Source organism: Diabrotica undecimpunctata, chromosome 8 (assembly GCF_040954645.1).
Source record: "Diabrotica undecimpunctata isolate CICGRU chromosome 8, icDiaUnde3, whole genome shotgun sequence".
Taxonomy (NCBI): Eukaryota; Metazoa; Arthropoda; class Insecta; order Coleoptera; family Chrysomelidae; genus Diabrotica; species Diabrotica undecimpunctata.
In genome coordinates this window covers 132,155,021-132,176,832 of record NC_092810.1, presented here as the reverse complement: position 1 = coordinate 132,176,832, position 21,812 = coordinate 132,155,021, and the positions used below count along the sequence as shown (strand labels likewise).

The following is a 21,812-nucleotide window of genomic DNA, read 5'->3' as shown; positions in this document are numbered from 1 at the left end:
AGTTTTGGTTTAGTTATTTATATTTACATTTGTTTCTGGCCATCCCTCTTCCGCTGTCGTTGTATTGATTTTCTACTTTACAAGGCACATTATTTATTAACTAATAAATGCACATTTTAAAATATATAAAAAACCTTCGCTAAAATTATTCGCAAAACAAATGACGAAATCGTTTATTACCATATTAATATATTATAAAATATTTTTACAACAATCAGGTAGATTTAATAATAAAATATCGTGTACACCTTAAAGGACTACGGTTTATGGTAGACGTCATTAATTTGACACGCCTGTAATGTATTTCCCGTTATCGCAGTATGTTTATACGTATCTGGACTTTTTATGATTTGCGTATATGTGTTGTAAACACCTAAAAATGGAAGCCAGAAGATACAAATGTAATATTCCGGTAAGAATAATTCTATAATTGGTAAGTAAGACTGTTGTTATTATTATGTTTTTCATTTTAAATTTATTGTCACTTCCTGACAATTTGAAATGAAATTTTGTATCAATTCGACGGTAAAAATTCGATATCTCTTGATCAGATTGTCCTATCGACAAAAATCAAAAAGGGTTTTAATAGTTAAAAGCGCAGCTTTCTTATGAAATATTTGTATTTTTCCACAATTAAAGTCCGTTTCTATAAAAGTGTAAAATAAATAAACGTTTCGCGATTTTAACTATTTTTTGCGATTCTCATGAGATTTTTCCATTACTATGAAATTTCCATTGTTAAAGCCTTCAAAATCGAAAGCATCAAATTTCTGTTTTGATTTCTAGTCCCAATGACCTCATAAAAGCTCATAGCTGTCTAAAAAAAGAACCAAAAGAGAGGTCTTTGCGCACAACGTAGGAAACGAAATGGAAGTTTTGGGAATAACAGCAACTGTAAGTGAAGGAAAACACTGTTTACTTCATCCAAGCTTTCGCAAACTTTATTAAATCGTTTCCATCACCAGGGTGTAATAAAACATGGTGATAGTCATATTATGTTAAAATGACCTCGTAACATTATTTGTACTTACAATAAGATGTGTTTGTACACCGTAGATGTTATATGAAAGTTTAGTTTAATCATAAAAACTGGCTAAAAGCTGTGTTCGTTTCCTGTTCATTCTCTCCCCACACCAATCCCAGAAAGGTACAGGAAATAAAAAAAAAACTTATAAAGTCATAGTAAAGGTTAATTAAATAATAATGAACAGAATTCAAATTATTATGAATGTGAAACAAAATTAAATTTTTAAACTGAGACTCAAAGATTCTGCCGGTTGCCGGTATAAAATAATTTAAGTATAAAAAAGTACTCAGCTTTAAGTTCGTTCTGAAGGAGTCGTTCAGTTCTCCAGGAAGGGTACCGATCTTTGTGGAAGTTAGCCGCTCTCGGTGGTTGTTGGTTGGGCTAAGTGGGGTTGTTGGTCTAGATTATAGCAATCATTTTTGTCCCCATGTTGGTAAATGGGTTTCAAATTATATTCTGACGCATCAGTGGATTTAAGGTAGTATGGGTGGTTGCTGATTGTTTCCCCAAGGTAGTGTGATTGGCTGTTGTATGCTTCTCAAGGTAGTGTGGTTGGCTATTGCTTGCTCCCCACGGTAGTGGCTAGAAAATTCATACAAAGATTAGTTTTCACCCAAAAGAAAAACCCGATCAGAAATAAAGCTGAGTACTCAGAGAAAAACGATCTCAGCAAAATCTCTGATCATAGCGTGGCATTAATAAAAATAAATTTATAGGAAAAGATTTTATTAATAAGATATTAAAGAAAATAAGGTAATATAGGTACATATAAAAAAAATAAAAGATAAAATGTTTACAACTTTATTTTAATAAAGAAAGTTCATCTGCTATGCAAATGAAAACAAGTAAAAAACAGAGGCCTAAATCTAGAAAAAGATACTTAACCGTGTATGCGGTTAAGACAGTAACCAATTTGTGTGACTTAAGTTTCATTGTAGAATGATTGTAGTAGATATGATAGAAAAAAAAGCGAATAAAAATTTGTATCGGCTTATATAGGATGGAACGGCTACTAAAAATACACACAACGCAAAAGTCTAAGGATATTTTAATAATTTGACAATACCAATGACAGAAATTTCATGACCATATAAATTTGCTTGTACTATAATTGTTGATACAGACACTCACTTCTTATCAACAAAAAATTGTAAAACTGATAGCAATACGTGTTTTAGAATGTTTTTTATAAGGGACAAAAAAATCGACATTTTTATGTTTTGTTTGTTTTTAATTTTAGTCACTTTATACCATTCTTGCTTAATAGGTGAGTTAAAGATATTGTCTTTTTACCGTGCAACGACAACATTTAACGTTGGACGAGATGAATAGAGCCGTGAGCCTCCCTCAAGCTGGTATGCGACAAACTCAAGTTACTGACCAGCTGGGTGTCTCCCAAAGCGTCGTAAGCCGTTTGTGACGTCGGTTTATAGACACTGGGAGTCCAGCCGAGTAACATCCAGGACGTGGTCGCTCTACAACCGTTGCTCAAGACCAATATTTAATTATAAATGCCAGAAGGCAGCCAAAAATCACAGCAACCGAGTTGGTTAATGATTTACATCTTACACATAATGTAACAATTAGCAGCAGTACTGTGAGGAATCGTCTCCATGAAGCCAATCTTCGTAGTCGGCGACTACTGAGATGTCCACCTCTATCTAGAGGCAATCGCGCTGCAAGATTAACCTGATTTCAAGAGTTTCAGAATTGGACTGACAATGACTGGGCCACAGTTTTGTTTAGTGACGAGTCTAGATATGGATTTCATCCAGATTCTCGTCGGACAAGAGTATGAAGATGACTTGGAAATAGAGAACGATTATGACATCTTCAAGAAGTGTATACATACAGAGGTAGTACATTAATGGTATGGGGCGGAATCATGATTGACGGAAGAACTGACCTCATGTTCCCACGTGGCTTTCTCACAAGTCAGCAATATTTGGACACTATTCTTGAACCTGTTGTGCGCCCGTTTGCTGCTGCTGTTGGAGAAAATTTTTACTTTATGCATGGTAACGCTCGGCCACTTGTTGCGCATATTGTAACAAACTGGTTGGATAACGAGGGTATTGATGTATTGCCGTGGCCAGCACAATCACCGGACTTGAATCCCATTGAGCATGTATGGGACATGCTCCAACGAAGAATTACTCCACATATAGGCAATATCTACAATGAATTTCAATTAAAAGAGCTTCTGAGAGAACAATGGACACAACTACTTCCAGCAGACATTAACAATGTGATTCGGAGCATGAACAGTAGATGTAGAGCTGTGATAAACTAACGTCGTGGCCATACTTTATTTTAAGTTTATATTTCGTATTTTTGACATTTTATGGTGGTATGTGAAAGATGGGTGATTTGCAATATATTATTTTTTGCTCCAATTTTCTGTTTTTTGCAATTTATGGTTTTTGACATATTAAACAACAATTTAAACTACAAATTTTGTATTTCTTTTTTTTAAGTTGATAACAGATAAACAAAATACGTCTATTTATAAAAATATCCCTAGACTTTTGCGTTGTGTGTATTTATAATTTAGTGACGTCGCTTTAGAATAATATAGTATGGGGGACAAGTACCAAGCGGAGCTTGGTGTCACGTTCAATTGGTTGATTGAAACGTCAACATGAGAAAAAATTAAAAAAAAAGAAGAATAATTGTAAATGAGAATAAGAAGAAGGATAACTAGTAGGAATGGCAGGAAAAGAAAGTATTGATAAAAACTTGTAACACGAAAAGAAGAAGAAGAATGAATAAGCAGGGTATCGATATTTAAGAGAATCTTAAGAAGGAAACAAGAAGAAGAAATTGTTGATTTGAGAGAGTAAATATGTAGCAGTAAATGAAAACACAAATTAAGTTTGCTTGTATATAAAAGAAATATAGCTAAGAGCTACACTATAAAATGTTACGGTTTAATAAGAAATGATACTAATTGGATAGTTAAGCCTTGTTCTCTAAAAATGTTTGCTGCAGATACCTTCATTCGAAAAAGAAAAAAAAATAAATCATTGTATCTATAACTGAGAATATATATATATATATATATATATATATATATATATATATATATATATATATATATATATATATATATTAAACTTAGAGCTAAGATTAATACTATTATAAAAATTAATATTAAACTCACCAGTCTTCCGGGTTGAACCGCGTCGATATCCATTTTGCCGAGCTTTCGACATCCTCTCTGATGTCTTCTTCAGGGCTTCCGAGGTCTCAGTCTCCCGAGCCCCCAGACACTACTACACTCACTAGTCACTTCTAATTCACTCACTAGTTCACTACTAGTAGTACTACACTACTATTTTAAAACTTTATTGGCACAAGAGAAGTACAGATCAGTTGATACCACCAAGAAAAGGTTTAGAAAGCATGGATATTATAGAACTAGAAAAGGCTTGCATTGAAAGCCTGCCATGAAATGAAAAGAAGAAAAAAAGACCTTACTAGCCTTTGTGAAGACCCGAGTGTTCCACCAATTCAGCTAATTTCTACCGACATTTAAAGCATGGTTAATCACAACTTTTCCTATTATTATTAATATATATTTTTCGCTCTTCTTATAGTTATTAATAAACACATTATCTTATTCAAGTAACTTGTAGTATTCTTTATTAAAACTTTATTTCAGTTAATAGGAATACAAAAAAAATCCAGTCCTGTCTTTGCCTTAATTAGTCTTGATAGACAAAATGTTGATATGCAATAATAGCAAAACTCAAAATAAGGGTTGAATTTAAAAGTCTATGTTACAAGTCATTAAAGGCTACCTAACGTTTTCCCAAATAAACCAAAATTTATTTTTGTTCAAAAATCCCAATCCATGTAGTAAAACAAATAAGACAAAATTATTGGCACACAAACTTATACCCATGTTTTGAAAAATTACCAGATTTTGTATTGTGCCACTATTGCATACAGCCGACGATATATTCACATCAATATTATGTCGAAAATATTATTTTCAACTTTAATCACCCTTATCGTAAACGTTATAATAAAAATAACCAATATTAAGATATACTTAATGTTGTTATTACTTTCGGAAAGATTTATTACTTTAAATTGATATTTTGAGGCAACAATTTTAATTTATTTTTAATCGCATTTAATTGATTATTAAAATTTTTAAAGCAAGAATCATCAATCGCAATAAGTTCTTACAATGGATAGAAGAGTTTTACTTGTATTTACAGTAATATTTTTATTAAAAAATGTGCATACATGTAAAAAATCAGTTACAACTGTTAGTGGTACTCATGCACCGAAAGAAGTATGCTCTGGGAAGATAATATTTCAAGACAATTTTGATGATTTAGATTTGAGGAAGTGGAACCATGAGCAGACGCTTGGTGGTGGAGGCGTAAGTAAAACATTTGTTTTTAAATTTTAATTATTAATATTATACATATATACAGAGTGCGGTATTAGTACCAAGAAGTCCAATTACTCATTTATCGTAGGAGACACGAACAAAATTATTTAGGTAAAAATTGGAGCATAGATAGGATCATACGCTATAAATATTTTCAAATAATGTATAAGGAGATCCATATTGAGAGGGTGGAACAAACTTATTTTTTTTTATGGAACACCCTGTATATTATTACATTTTTGGACTCTTTTCATTGTTCAAAATGTTCAATGCAGCCTTTAACATAAGTACAATTTTTATATTTCGGTTTTGGCCACCACAAGAATCTGACCAAAGTATAAGATGTTTCGTGGATTCAATAACATGTAGGGCAGTATGCTTGAGCAACCAAGAGCCTACCTCCTTAGCTCCCCTACCAGCCTTGCCTTCTAAGCATGTATAACAAAATCCTTTATTAAATTTGCATGAATGGATACCGGTATTATAAAACCATATTTGTCTTTTATAGAAGAATATATTTGTCGGAATTTTTGGCAACGGTAATGTTTTTTCCATGTCGAACGTAAGGACTTCCAAACTGTCATCTATTGTTGCCTGTTAAATGTCTTTGTTCATTATGTTTCTTGCTTCTTTTTGATTAGTTAAATGTATTTTAGGCTCCTGCAAAAACTTTTCTTTGTCATCGTTACTTTTAGCACATTTTACAGCAGTAAAACAGCAGTTTACAGCAGTTTACATTTAGTTTTTCACATAGATTACAGGTGTCTTTTTTTAACGGCTTACGTCGTAGATTCAAATTTGAATAAAACATTTTTTTATACTTTTGATAGCTTACTGGATTTTCCACTTCTTCTGAATACAAAGAATGCATTTTCTCAATAGTTAGGTGGCCATCTAAATACTCAGCATCAGGCATTTCTTCCCGTTTCAAGTTTATTGAAAATAAAGGCCAAAATTGGCGAAATGCCCCTGAAGATGCTTTAGGAAGCGAAAGTACTTGGGCAAGATTTAATTAATAAACTGTGCTCGATATCTGCCTTTCATTTAATCAAAGTTAACACGTTTTGTTGATATTTGGAGCGTTTTAACAAACATGTACCGGTAAACCTTAATACTACTTATTTTATATACTCGAGTAAATTGTTTCGTCCGATCACCAGAACTAACTCCACTAACAGAATAACGCTTGACTGGTTCCTCGTTGATTAGTGTACCTAAATAAGCTGTTTGACTATCATATGATCCTAATTCTCAGTTTTTCTTAAACAGTTTTTCTCGTTTTTGCACGGACATTATCTCACTGCACCTATTTTTACACTTGCACACATAGTTTTCAAATTCTTTTAAATCAACATGAATTTCTCTATAATTTAAGTAAGGTTTGTCCGCGTTCTTAAACTTTTTTCTGCTATCACGTGTTTGATTGTTTTATTTACGTTTTCGACCCTTTGGCAGCCTGCCTGTAGAAGTAGTTTGATTGTTAACTACATCTCCCAACGGGGCATTTTCATAGTCCGTATCTGGTGAGGAGGGTACATAATTCGCATCAGCAATGCTATTATTGGTGTCTTCTGAAAAATCACCCAAATCTTGTAACAGATTATCACCGTCAGTAGCAGTTTTATAAAAAGTATTGAGGCTAGGTCTCAAATATTTTTACTAAATCTAAACAAACTAATTTTTGCATGCATTTGATCTTCTTCTTCTTTAAGTGCCATCTCTGTGGCGGAGGTCGGCAATCATCATAGCTATTCGGACTTTTGAGACGGCTGCTCTGAAAAGTTCATTTGATGTACATCCGTACCACTCTCTCTTCTTCCTTGGATCTTTCCCTGCATAATCAGTTGGAGCAAGGTGTATGTTTGCAGGTTTCTCTCCACGTGTAATATGTCCGAGATATTCTAATTTTCTTGTTTTTATTGAATTTAAAATTTCCATTTCTTTGTTCATCCTTCCCAGAACCTCTTTGTTTGTGACGTGTTCTGTCCATAATATTTTCAGAATTCTTCTGTACACCCACAGCTCAAATGATTCCAGTTTTTTCATTGATGTCGCATTCAATGTCCAAGATTCCATTCCATAAAATAAAGTCGAAAAAACATAGCACCTCGCCAACCTAACTCTTAGTTCAAGTTTTAAACCCCTGGTACATAGAACTCTTCTTATTTTTGAAATTTGCTCTAGCTTTTTCTATTCTTATTTTTATCTCCTGATTGTAATCATTTGTGGAGTTAATCATTGTTCCCAGGTATGCATATTTGTCCACTTGTTCGACGTTGGTTTCGTTTATTAGAAGATTCTCGTTATTTCTTTGAGTTTTCGATATTCTCATAAATTTCGTCTTCTTAACATTCATTGTTAGACCATACTCTTTTCCATACTCTGCTATTCTGGTCACCAGTCTCTGAAGATCTTCAATGTTTTCGGCTAAGATCATATGCATTTGATACATAGTACATATCTCATCTTTGTTGTATTTTTGTGCTAGCTACACCATATATTGTCCTCTGGACACAGACATAATTATATCACTCGTTAACACCTAAAACTGAAAGATAACGGTTTATACAAACACAACCGGAAGCATCAATAGAATAAGTAGGTATGAAATTTGTATAAAGAAACCAACCCGTTTGGACCTTTATTCAAAATTCTGTAACCGCGTTTTAGAGTATACATAAGGGTACTATTCCACATATGACGTGACTATGCACATAAATGGGTTGGTTCTGTTTTGCATTTTATAGAATACTAATTTTTATAATCGAAAGCTTCATTATCTCAAAACTGCTAAAATGTGGGTTGGTTCCTTTATGCAGAACTACATCCAATTATTTCTCGAACCGTAATCTTCTAGTTTTCAAAAGTTTATGCGAACTATTAACTTCAGTTTCCATTGAACTTAACTTGATTGCGGTTTTATCTACAATAAATTAATTTGAAATCACAAACCGCTAAATATAAATAAGATTGTTGTTATTTATAATATTATATTAAACGTATTTAAACTCTTTAGAATTGGGAATTCCAATGGTATACCAACAACAGAAACAACAGTTACGTGGAAAATGGAACGCTTCATATCAGACCGACCCTTGTGGCTGATGAATATGGCAAAGATTTTCTGTATAATGGTACTATCGATCTAGGCAAAGAGTGAGTATATAATATTTTGTTATAAAATGAAATATATATATATATATATATATATATATGTAATATATATATATATATATATATATATATATATATATATATATATATATATATATATATAAAAAGAAATTGCTTTAATAAAATGTTGATATTAAGAAAGATACAGGGTGTTAAAGTGTAAATTTAAAATTTTATTTTTCGCTATAACTTTCATGTTTGTAAACATTTGTGTATAAAAATTTACAACTAGGTACTTTTAAATATGAAAAATTATAATTTGATGTAACTGATAGAGGGCGCCACTAATGCTACATATGTGGTATAAATTTGCACTTAACTTTTTTGTTCTTTAAGTTATCTGTATTTGGGTTGAAAAATATTAAAGATACATTATTTTAACAAAAAAAAAGCTATACTTGTTAATAACTTCAAAACTTAACAGTTTTCGAGATAATCGCATTTTAAAAATCAGCTGCATAATTCTGATCTAAGGCAATTACTCCAGGCAACGAAAAAAAAATGGACAAGAACATTAATACTTCTGAATTTTGGTATAACATACCTTTAGCTAAAGTTAGTAGTTAACGAAATATTAAATAAAATAAATATATCAGCAGGATAATTAATAATAGGATTTGACAAAATAACAGAATAATAGGATTTTACATCAAACATTTTACGTATTATGTTAAATTCAAGTCATAATCAAAACATTTTGTTTACAAACCAAATTAAGAAATAGTTAAACTAAATAACATAACTTTTTGTCAAAGTAAGTGTTCGATATGTCCACCATTTTCTTTAATTCATTTGTCAATTATTCCATAAAAGATCGTCTCATATTAAATAGCATCATTGGTTCTAAAGAAACTGCTGAAGTATTTATTTCTTCCCATAGTTGGTTGCGAATATTTATGGGATTCTTATAGACACGTTCTATGCACAGTGTATATACTATACACGTGTAATGCGTTCCATACACCAAAATCAAGCGGATTGAATTCGGCGCTACATGGTGGCTATAATGTATAATGGATGAATATATTATTTTAGATACATATCCAAATCTTATGGTATATTATGAAACTAAATCTTATTTGTCGCAGAAGTTAAATAATGTATTAAACTGTGATGTATCTCGTTCAATAGTTACTTATATACATACGGAATAACCTATCGATGACATTACTTATTTATATGAAAACGTTACAGCTTACGAGTAACTATTACATCTATTACATTACATCTAAACATTACATCTATTACATATATAAATTAAATATGTAATATATTACATCTCGAACAAATGGACTATTATGATTTACTAACGAACTAATATTATTCTAACCTAAATTGCCTGTGTGTTTACTATATTTATAACAATATCGGTTGTTAGGACAACGATGATGTTTTTGTAAAAATGCTGAGTCGTTCAGGTTAGATTTGTAGCAAAAGTATTATGAAACAGGACACATATGTGTTATTCAGTACCTGTGCTCTAGTTTCTATTTGTCCTAATAAAAATCGGTAAACAATTTACGTAATGAACAATAAGTATTCTTTTCGGATTTTTTATGAATTAAATAATTATATCAAGATCTCACCACATTGCCAAGAAATATGACTACCACGACCAATCCAACGTTCAGAAAAGTTGTATTTAAGTATGTTCTAACTGCCTTCTCTCTAGAATGTGGTGGTGTACCATTTTGCATAAACCACATATTTTGGATTTTTAGCATTTTACAATAGAGAAAAAGTAATACAACGCCATTATAGAAACTTAAGAAGCGATAGCAAAGGGAAATTGTAAACATGATGATGGCCAACGTCTGAATACGGACACGGCACCCAAAGAAGAAGATGAAATATCTTTTCTCCAATAAGACATTTAGCACCCATACCAAAGCATTTTGTGATATTACATTATCATCTTTGAGTTGTTTTAATAAGAATAAACTATGCATTATGCTTATCTACAGGTATTCAGTGCTTTACTGCAAAAATATCAAACTAAGAGTTATTGTGCAGCTGACTTATAAAGTGCATTTATCTCGAAAACGGTTGAATTTTCAGGTTGCTAACAAGTATACCTTTTCTTTGTAAAAATAATGTATCTTTAATATTTTTTAACACAAATAGACCTAGCTTAAAGAGTAAAAAGGTTAATAGCAAATTTATGTCACACATGTGGCATATGTGGCGCCCTCTATTAGTTACATTAAAGTAAGTATAAAATTATAATTTATCCTACTCAAAAGCATTCAACTGTAAATTTTTGTCCAAAAAGGTTTACAAACGTAAAAGTTATAGCGAAAAATAAAATTTTAAATTTCCACTTTAACACCCTGTATCTTTCTTAATATCAACATTTTATTAAAGCAAGTTGGCTGAAATCGTAATATTTTAAAGAGCAGAATCTACGGTTTCTGTTTGTACAATTACTTAAGGACCACCCTGTATATATATATATATATATATATATATATATATATATATATATATATATATATATATATATATATATATATATATATATGGTATTACTACTACTAGTACTGGATACAAAGTACAGTTCTGAAGCTGTTTTCTTGTGGCATCTTAAATTAATTACTATTTTAATGGAAATAAGCCACAATTGAAGTTTAAATGTTTTCTGACGGATATTCTTAAGTTAAAGTTGATTTCATATAATCGAATGAAGTATGTTACAATAAAGTTGTTGCACTAACACAACTCAGCAATATTGGCAATATCAGTTTAAAGTCGTTTTACTTTAAAATGTATAATATATGTCTGAATTAACAATATAAATGAGTCAGATAAAATTAAAATATTAGAAAAATTTTTTACGAAGTAACAAAAAATAAAATTTGTTTAATTTATTAATGTTTTGTATGTTGAGAACGATTTTCGAAGTGGAAATTGAAACGTCAATAAACTTATTTTAAACTTCAATTGTGGCTTATTCCCATTAAAATAACAGGTTAGAAGCCTAAAGTGCATATTTTAAAAACAATTTCTTAGCTCCTTTATTAGATACGAACATGAAATATTAGAATCAAACATGATTTTTAAATATTATTTTATCTGTGAATTAAACAAAAAATTTTTTAGTTTCTATGAATAAATTGTTTCCTAGAGGGCGCCCACATTAATTCTCGGGATTGACGCATCTCAAATAAAAAATTGAATGCTGGAAGAAATAAAAGAGAAAGGGGAGACAGTGGGACTCAGATTAAATGAAGAAAGAACAAAAATATTACGATTAGGAAAAAAACTAATAAAAGACAAAATCGAAATAGGGTGTTCAGAATTTGAGAAATAGAGAATAAGAATTTCAGAAATAAAAGAAAAAATATTTGCCGCGAATAAAGCTTATTTGAAGGTTACTTCATTTTGAAAGCAAAATACTGACTAATAAAAATAAGATGAACATTTATAACGCAATAATAAGATCACTATTATTATACCTAGCAGAAACAACGACAAGGACTAAAAAAGATGGTTGCAGCTCTTTTCGCTCTGGACTACTTATTTGGAAAGCAAAATAGTGACTAATTAAACCAAGATGAACATTTATAATACAATAATTAGACCACTATTATTATACGTACCAGAAACAACGATAATGACTAAGAACATGGTTGCAGCTGTTTTTGCTCTGGTCTCGATTGCATAGGTCTTGCGCAGTTCTTAATATGTTCTCAGTTTAAATCTTATAGAAATACTCATCCGTTTGTTTCTTCACGTAATGTCACGTAGGTATTCAAATATCATTGCTGCTTTGTTAGTCTGTGCTTTGATTTAAGATTTCTGCTGTTCGGAAATTTGATATAATACGCCATCAGCCTCTTTTTCTGCTATTTTAACTTCTTTTATGATTTCATCAATCACTAACTTGAAGAGAATTTGTCTGAGGATTTTGTCTACCATTTTCGTATATTTATCGTTCTTACTCGACGCAATGAGTACAAGAAAGATGGTAATTTATATGGGTAAATTGTTGATGCATAGTGGAATATAAATATTCCCAGCATCGCTCTTAATGGCTTGATTAAGCGTGAGTATACAATTTACTTTAATTGCTATCGACACATTTAACTTCATTTTGTCTTAGCCTTATCTGTATAGATATTTTCTTAGCCAGTTTTCCACTCTTGCTATTGCACTCTTGCTCTTGTTCTTTTTTCTCTTTTCTCATTTTTGTCTCTTCTTTTCCTTGCTCAGGTACTGTTGTTGATGTTCGTTTCTTTGATGAGTGCTTGAATTCCAGGATCTATAGTTCCAGATCTAAATAGTTTAAGGACATCTAAGGGTAGGTCTTTCAAACTATCTTTCTAAGGATCTATCAAACTCCTTCGTACGGCCCTCGAAGCATAAATAAGCAGTTTTGTTAAATTCAATTGCCTATTCCACTATCTTACTCCACTCGTCAGAGACGAAATGCCACTTACCTCTAAAAATCATACGAACAAGCTCAATTTTGCTGAGAATGTCAATTTTGAGATCCCAAAAAGATGCACAAAATTTGATTACTTTTACTATCCGGCTTAACCCTAAAATCCTATACCATAAGGGAGAAAAAACGGAAACCATCGTTTTACCAAGAATCTGTACACCGTAGATGAAATTATTTTAAATAAAAACTGTAGCTGAGATAATTTTGATCAAAAATGTTTATTATGTTAATCAATTTTAAATCAAATTTCACCAGCTCGACGATAAAAATTTGATATCTTTCGATCAGAGGGTCCTATCGACATAAATCAAAATCCGTTTTAAAGGTGAAGAGAGCAGTTTTAGTGTGCAATTTTTTTAATTTTGCCACAAATAAAGTCAGCTTCTATAAAGGTGTTAAATAAATTTAATGACCGATCACCGATCTAGTAATGAAATTTTCATGACTAGATGCCAATCTTCAAAACATGTAGCCTAAAATTTCGGTTTTAAGTTTTAGCAACAAATGTGAGGCATTTAAAGTATGTTTAAAAAACGCTAAATTTAAACTTACACATTACAAACGATCTAAAAAACGTTTAAAACTGCTTACAAATGAAACTGATAAATATTATTGAATCGTAAAAAATGGTAAAAGTCGGTTAACGTTTATTTACTTAACATCTTACGGAAACTGACTTTTGTCTATTGTGGTAAATTTATAAGAAATCTGCACTTCTCACCTTTAAAACGTATTTTGATTTTTGTCTATGGAACAATCTTATCAAAAAATATTTTTTATTTAAAACATTTTTTCTACAGCGTACAGTTTCTTGGTAAATCGATTTTGACGTTTTTCCCCCACGGCTGAGGGGGAGGGGTTTGAGAGGAAGCCTTCGGGTAAAAGTGGTAACCTGTTTTTTTTTGAGTCCCAAAATTGACATTCTCAGCAAAATTGAGCATATTTGTATGATTTTTAGAAACCAAATCTCTGACAACTTTACTATCTGGTGGGTAATGAATATCGCATCAACCATTGAGCTATTTCGTCGAAAGCTCTGTTGTTCTTCAAATATTCCGGTTTTTTGCACTTCGAACGATATAATTTTGAGAAAGCTATTATACGGTATTTTCTCAAAGAAAAAACGCAAATTCTCAGTGAACTTTCCTCCACCTACTTAAGCATTTCGTTTAGGTGTCAATATGAATAATATAAATGAAAAACGAACACTAAAAGACTAATATTTAACTGAATTAACTTTATTTTTATTGACATCTTAGTACGTGTTAAATGTGAAAAAATTTTGGCTGTTACAAATAAAATTTTAGACACAATTTTAGATACCAAAAAGACATCTATTTTAACGTTATAATATAATTTTATTTCAGTGCAATATTTAATTATTTAAAATAAAATATTTTTCAGATGTACAAATAGTGCGTGGTTTGGATGTCTTAGAGTTGGAACGAAAACGCAGATATTAAACCCCATAAAGAGTGCTCGAATTCGTACAGCGTATTCCTTTTCGTTCAAATACGGAAAAGTTGAAGTTCGTGCCAAGAATCCAGCAGGTGATTGGTTATGGCCAGGTATGTACTTAGTTTCATTTTCTTAAATTGATTTGATTGATTGATTTAGGTATGTAATGTAAACTTTGTCTAACCTGGCACTGGAGTACGCGGTTAGGCAAATGCAAACTGGACGAGGAAACCTACTAACCAACCGAACGGTTCAACTGGCCGCTTATGCCGATGATATTAATATTATGAGTAGAACATCAACAGAAGCACAGGAAAAATACGCAGAGTTAAAAACGCAACAAAAAGACTAGGTCTGGAAATTTCCACAGAAAAAACAAAAATATACAGACGAAAAGAAATATAGTCCCACAAAACATTATACATGAAGATGACATTGAAACAGTTGGAAAGTTTACATACTTGGGAGTAGAAATATATGCCAGCGGATCAGAAGATGGAGAAATATTGAAGAGAATAACGCAAGCAAGCAGAGCTTGTTTTGCCCTCTCCTATATATGTCGGTCTAAAAATGTCCAACAAAATACAAAGATGAGAATCTATAAAACCTTAATTCGGCCAATAGCATGCTATGGCAGTGAAGCATGGGTCCTGAAAGAAACATCCAAAAGCAAACTCGACATATTCGAAAGAAAAGTACTGAGGAGAATACTAGGACCTGTGAGGGAAAACGGAATCTTCAGAAGTCGATACAATACCGAGCTTTATAAACTTTATAAGGAAGCACCACTGTTAGACTTCATTAGAATACAAAGATTGCAATGGGCCGGACATGTGATAAGAATGGGAGAGGATAGGCTACCAAAAAGAGCACTGAATACTAGAATGCAGGGAAAGAGACCGGTTGGAAAGCCAAAAAAGCGCTGGGAAGATACAGTAAACAGCGACGCATTAGCCCTTTTAGGAGTCCGTGTATGGAGAAGATCAGCCACAGACAAGTATAGGCAAAGGCAAAAAATAAAGAAGGCCAAGACTCAATTTGGGCTGTAGTGCCGTAGAAGAAGAAGATGTAATGTAAGATGATTCTAGACCAAATGGAAAAGGATTTAACAAGGATGTTTTGACAAACAGTCTATTAATGATGCTACTGTTTTTAATTTGCAACTTTAAATATATAAATATATTTAAATATTATATATAAAGTACGTTAAGTTTTGGATTAGATATTGCCCACTACATAAAGCGCTAAAATAGGCAATATTGCCTCGTACAAGGTAATTGTAATTCTCCGAATCCCTCCGACACCATGACAGAAAATCATTTAGTAATAACTAACAAAGCATGGGATGTACATCTCCCTCCTTCGATGTTAGTTTTCGTTATATATAACCGGTTCATTTCTTAAGTAGCGGCTACAACGGCGCACAGCACATCGCACCGAACCTAGCCTTGACCATAGCCTCGCTGAAGCAAAGTAAATACAAGCATTGCCGTAAATGCGCGTGGCCACAACGACGCACCGCTCCTTCTTTCGCACATGGCTGGGTACCAACGCCTCGCCTACGTAAATTGAGCCTAGTATTTTCTGATCTTCGCACTTCGCACAGTGATTATTCTAGAAATGGATAAAGACAAATTAATTATTAGTTGTGTGTTTGGTGTGAACCAATTTGAAACAAAAAAGCAAAAGCCACCACAATAGTTTGGTTTTATCAAAACTGTGGAAAGAAGTGGCAGATGAATGTGAAACAACATTTAAATAAAACAATAAAAATATATAATAAATTGTATTTTAATGACTACAGAAATAAGTTTTAAAGTTTTCTCGTATCCATTTTGCTTCATTATTGAGCTTTCCAGGGGAAACCTGTATATTTTCATTATCATTACCAAATAAATGTGCGGTGCACGGTGCGTCAATACGGCCACTAATGTGCAAAGCAAAGGCTAAGCTAGGTGCGAGGTATGGTGCTGTGCGTTGTACTATGTGATGTGCGGTGCGCCGTTGTGGCCGCAGCTTCAGAGTACATAAACTCTATACAAATACACTGACCTTTATAAGGCGATGATTTGTATCGGTTTTTAATAATGTGAACAATTTTTTGTAGTCGAATTAAAAATAAAAGCACATTTCTTTAAAAAGATAAAACAAAAAATATACCCTTATTGAAAATAAAAAATAATTCTATTTAATTTAAAAAAATAATAATTTCTAATTAAAAAAAGAAATAATTCTTTATGCCCTACATATATGATTCAAATATTTGATCTTTTACGACTGAACATTATCCCAACCTGTCATAAAAACTTCTGCGGACGGATAGCAGAGGGCTCTAGCCTCAGGATGATCGTAGATGATGCTTTTTAAATGTTCCCAAAAAAATAAGTCCATGGGTGTAAGATCTGGAGATCGCGCAGGCCACTTAATATCGCTTGTTCCACTTATAACTCGATTCGAGAAAGTATTGTTTAAATACTCCCTAATTGATCGAGCGTTATGAACTGAACAACCGTCTTGATGGAACCAAACATTCTCCAGATTTAGATCAGGAAGATTAAGAATATCGGGAACATGATTCTGTAACAAATCGAGATATACTCTACTATTCAAGTTAACCTCAATAAAAAATAAACCTATTGTGTGGTCTCCTAAAATGCCAGTCCAGACGTTAACTTTTTGAGAACGTTGAGTTCGGTAAACAATACTTTTGTGCTGGTTTTCCAGCGCTTAATTAGCGGTTAACTTTTATGCATCTTTTTGGGGTTCCAAAATTGAATTTCTCATTAAAATTCAGTTTGTTCCCATGATTTTTAAAAGTCAAGTTTTTGACGACTAGACTATTAGGCATATTATGTGTGTCTTCGAATAAAGTTCGGTGGTTCTTTTAAGTGGTGGTATGTTCTGGCTCATGGGCTGATTTTTCATAATGGTCAAGTACACAGTTTTTTTGCTGATATATTATATACTAAACTACATACAATTACAGGGAGTGCGTTAAATCTCTCGAGTGGCCATCTAATGTAACAACCTAACCTGACCAAGCTTCTCTTCATTATTTGGCCAATCTTAGATTTTCTTGTATGGTCTTCGTTATTTTGAAAATAAACGTCATATTTTGCTATGATTTCGCCAATTTCATATGAAACATTTACAATATACAAAACACAGAACAAAATATATTGCGGTTGAAATTTTTTAGTGATCGCTGCAGTATCTTGGAGAGTAGCCATTTTGTCCGATCTTTTCTAGATATTTAATATCCAGCTTAATATCTAGTTTTATAGATTCTAGTACTGTCACTTACGGTTTTTATGACTTCCATAAAGCGTCTGTTCCAAAAGTTTTTTAATCTGAAGAATGAAATGTAAAATAAAAATTTCGAATTTTTCAGTTGTTTATTTCTAGTGTATAGTAATAAAAAAAAACTTAAAATAACTAAATAATATTTACTCTTCACGTTTAAATTTAAGAAGCATATTTTTAGCTATTTGGTTGCTACCAACCGATTGGAAATATGGTGGCTGGCCGACATCTGGAGAAATCGATATGATGGAAAGTAGAGGGAATCGACAGCTGATATCAGACAGCGGTCATAAAATTGGTGTGCAAACCGTTGGATGCACTCTAAATTGAGGTCCAAACCCAGATTACAACCAATTCTATAAAACTCATTTCGATTCATTTTTGGATGTGGGATATGATCAAAAATTTCACAAGTATCAGTTAGAATGGACTCCAGATTACATTAAATTTTCAAGTAAGTTATTAATTTCTTTTAGAAATTTTCTATACTAGTTAACATTTATCAATTACATATTTCACTTATGTGTAGATTGATCTTTACATTGAAATACTGATCTTTTTTTCTTATTTTTTCACTACTTAATTACCATACTTACTTAACTTTTTTGCCTTGGAAGGACAAGGGCAGGTACTGGACAGATCAGTAAATAGCACATATTCTAAATGACACCACATTGGCATTTATTATCTGTTTCGTATCTAGAACCCCTCTTTATATGGTTTGTTTTCACTGCTGCTACGCCAGTTCTTATTCAGTTCAGTTCCAACCCCCTAGAGTTTGCGCCACTGGGCATCTCCTCGAGAAGTAGGTAATTAGCTGGTGTGCCGTGCAAGACTACACCCAGGAATCTGCTGTGAAATATTAGACTTTTAGACATGCACGCGGCTTCGAAAAAAGAATGGTGATCATCAATAGTCTGGCTTATTTTATGAATTCGTCTGTTTTTCTGCGGCAATTGCGACTAGCAAAATCAATGGCTCTATAGAGTTTTCATTGGAGTTTACTTTATAAAGTTTATTATTTTGTATGTTCCGTTCAGAATCCCATTCACTTCTATAGCGTTGGTTGATTAGGACCAGGCAAAGCGAGCGTACTCTATCTTAAAAGAGCAGAGCGATTAGGTAGTGGCTCTCAAGACGGCCTATTTTTGAGGATATTTTTTTGTCTTCTACTTGTTGACGTGTTTTTCACGTGCTCAGCTCTCGTGTTAATGTATCTATGACCGGTCCAGCTTTATTTTCCCTGCCCGTTGCTTGTTATAGACAACAGTGTGAATTTGACGCCAGCAAGTGAACACCTGGGTGTTTTGGCGCTTGGGTGTTAAATTGTATACCAGTTTTGTTTTGCTGACTTCCCTGTATCTTTTGTTACTTACCCTAAGCACTGTAAAGCTAATGATATTTGTATAACAATTTTTGTCATCATCAGAATTGCGATAATTTTCAATGTGTTGAATCAGCCCTTAAGTTCGCTATTGATAAATTGAAAAAAAGTGTTTTATTGCTTCAGTGGTTCTAAAATATTTTGTAGCAATCACGTGTTCAACTACGCCTGTCCAAAATGTGGAAAGTTTGGTAATTAATTTATCCTCTCCAACAATAGTATTTGTAACTTCTGGTTGTAAAGATTTCAGTGTTCTTTATTACTTTTCATTGGCCTTTGACCTTTGATATTTAGATATTTACAATATTTACTTAAAATATTTGTTTATTTAAAGTTATTTTGTTAATTTTAGTTGACGATAATGAAGTCAATGCAGTTATTCCGTCTTCAGGAGGATTTTGGCAATTGGGAGCATTAAATTCAACAGGTCTTAAAAATCCTTGGATAAATGGTACTAAAATGGCTCCTTATGATCAAGAATTTCACTTTCTGATCAATTTGGCTGTGGGTGGTCTAAGTTATTTTCCCGACAACGCTATCAACATACCGGCAAGGAAACCTTGGAATAATTTATCACCATATGCTCCAACTACATTTTGGAATGCACGAAATGATTGGTTACCAACTTGGAAAATGGAAACCAGTGACTCCCATTTAAAAGTTGATTATGTGAAGGTGTGGGCACTGTGAAGAAAGAGTTTTCTTTAAATTATTTGTTAGCTTTTCTTAGCTCCAGTAAATCGTTAACTAATAACTCATTTAATTTTAGTTCTAATTAAAAAATTTAATAAGCTAAGTCAATTCAAACTGTAACATTTTCTAATTTTTTATTTATAGTTAATAATTAAAAACGTTTTGTTTTTTTTTGGCAACAAGACTCTTCGACCAATGCATCTTATCAGTGATGACATACGGATGCCAAACATGAATAATGATAAGATCGAGGGTTGGAAGACAGAAAACGTAATGAGTGGACATGAAATATTACGAAGGTGAAACCTATGTCAAATAGAAAAAGCAGCACACATAAAGTAAAGATGGACAGGAATAACATCGGCCCAACAGTCATAACATATGCCAGACTATTTACTTACTTGATAGAAAAGTTGAGCAGCAACTATTTTTACCAGACAAATGGTAAAACAAAACAAAAGGCTAAAAAATAATTATAATCAAACAAATCTGGAATAAAATAATTATTTGAATAAAAACAACAAACATTTGACGTTTATACCGTTAAAAGCAATAACACATTTTGAGAAAAATTATTATATTTTAAGAATGTTTTAACTTCTGGCACGAAACATTCATCGAACCGCTTTTTGAGAACGTTCTTTTATCATCTACGCATTTTTTGTCCGTAATAATTTATGTTTTGTGTTTTTTGATTTATTAATTTGCACTTGATTTATTAGATTTTTCAACGACTACCATGTTTAGCACGTCCAAGTGCAGAATTTTTGTTACATGAAACAAACATTTTGTTATATATCATACGTAAGAAAAGCCCTGATTCATCTGATTGTATCCCTGTGACAGACTACGATCTAAATCTTACTTTTTGTAACAATCTTAATGTAAATTGCTTTAGACAGGTTGCATGATTAGAAAGTTTCTCTCCCATTAGAGTCATTCAACATATGCCATGATGACTTTTTAAAACGTTCTTACCATCTCTTGCTAACCACAAAGTCGTCTTTTTTTATTATTTCCTTGTAAAAAAACTTAGCTTAAATGGATCGCAGATAGGACGCATGCGCGTTGCTTTATTGAAAAACCCAATGAATAAAACTTCTTCCACTTCCGGATGTTCGACTTAATTGAATGCCTGTCTCTTACCTGGACCACAGTTAGTAGTTGACACGAAGGTTTGAATCTTCTCGTTAGTCTTTGTAATGTCATAAATTGTAGATTGCCATACGGCGTATTCTTTAATAAATTACTATAGAATTGATTGCGATTTAAGCGGTCCAAAATATCATTCTTTTTCTTTAATTGCCAGAGTTTTGTGCTTTCGCTTTTAAGCTTGTAAAGACATTACTAGGTATGTAGATATATGTGACAAACAATGAGTAAAAGGTAAACCACAATGAAAAGTCACTATTGGTGAAAATTTGCCAAAATTCTTAAGTACTGCAAGCTAGCAAGCAATTTAACTAAACCCAGCCTGTGAAACATATTCACCCCTAAGAATTACGTTTGGGTGTAACAATTCATTAGAGCGAGGGGTATTAACTCAGGAGTCACTCCACCGCGCTTCAATGCTCCAGAACATCCCTTTCCCCCATATAGGACTCTGATGCGCGATAGGGGCACAACTATCACCCAAATGCTCTTCATGTGGAAGTCCTGGGTAATAGAACTCCAACATGGTTCCCTAACCTCAACTTCAGGACAGCATCAGTCGCTTTTTTCCTGTTATCCTCATGTAACTTATCCGCGAAACTAAAATGAGTACAGTCAGCAAGGATAGGCATATCCTTAGATTATTGAAACGAAAGATATTACATTCAGGCAACAAACAGATGCGCAAAGGCTAGCAAATGTGTGACAGGTACGTATTCAGGACAATTTGGGAACAATAAAATAACGACGATTTAGAGTATTTAATTAT

The 21,812-nt window shown here is 32.5% G+C and overlaps 1 pseudogene; it reads left to right on the top strand.

The window, feature by feature from the left end:
* The first annotated feature begins 393 nt into the window (after positions 1 to 393).
* LOC140448029 (beta-1,3-glucan-binding protein-like) lies at positions 394 to 19,952 on the top strand (annotated as a pseudogene).
* Positions 19,953 to 21,812: the final 1,860 nt, after the last annotated feature.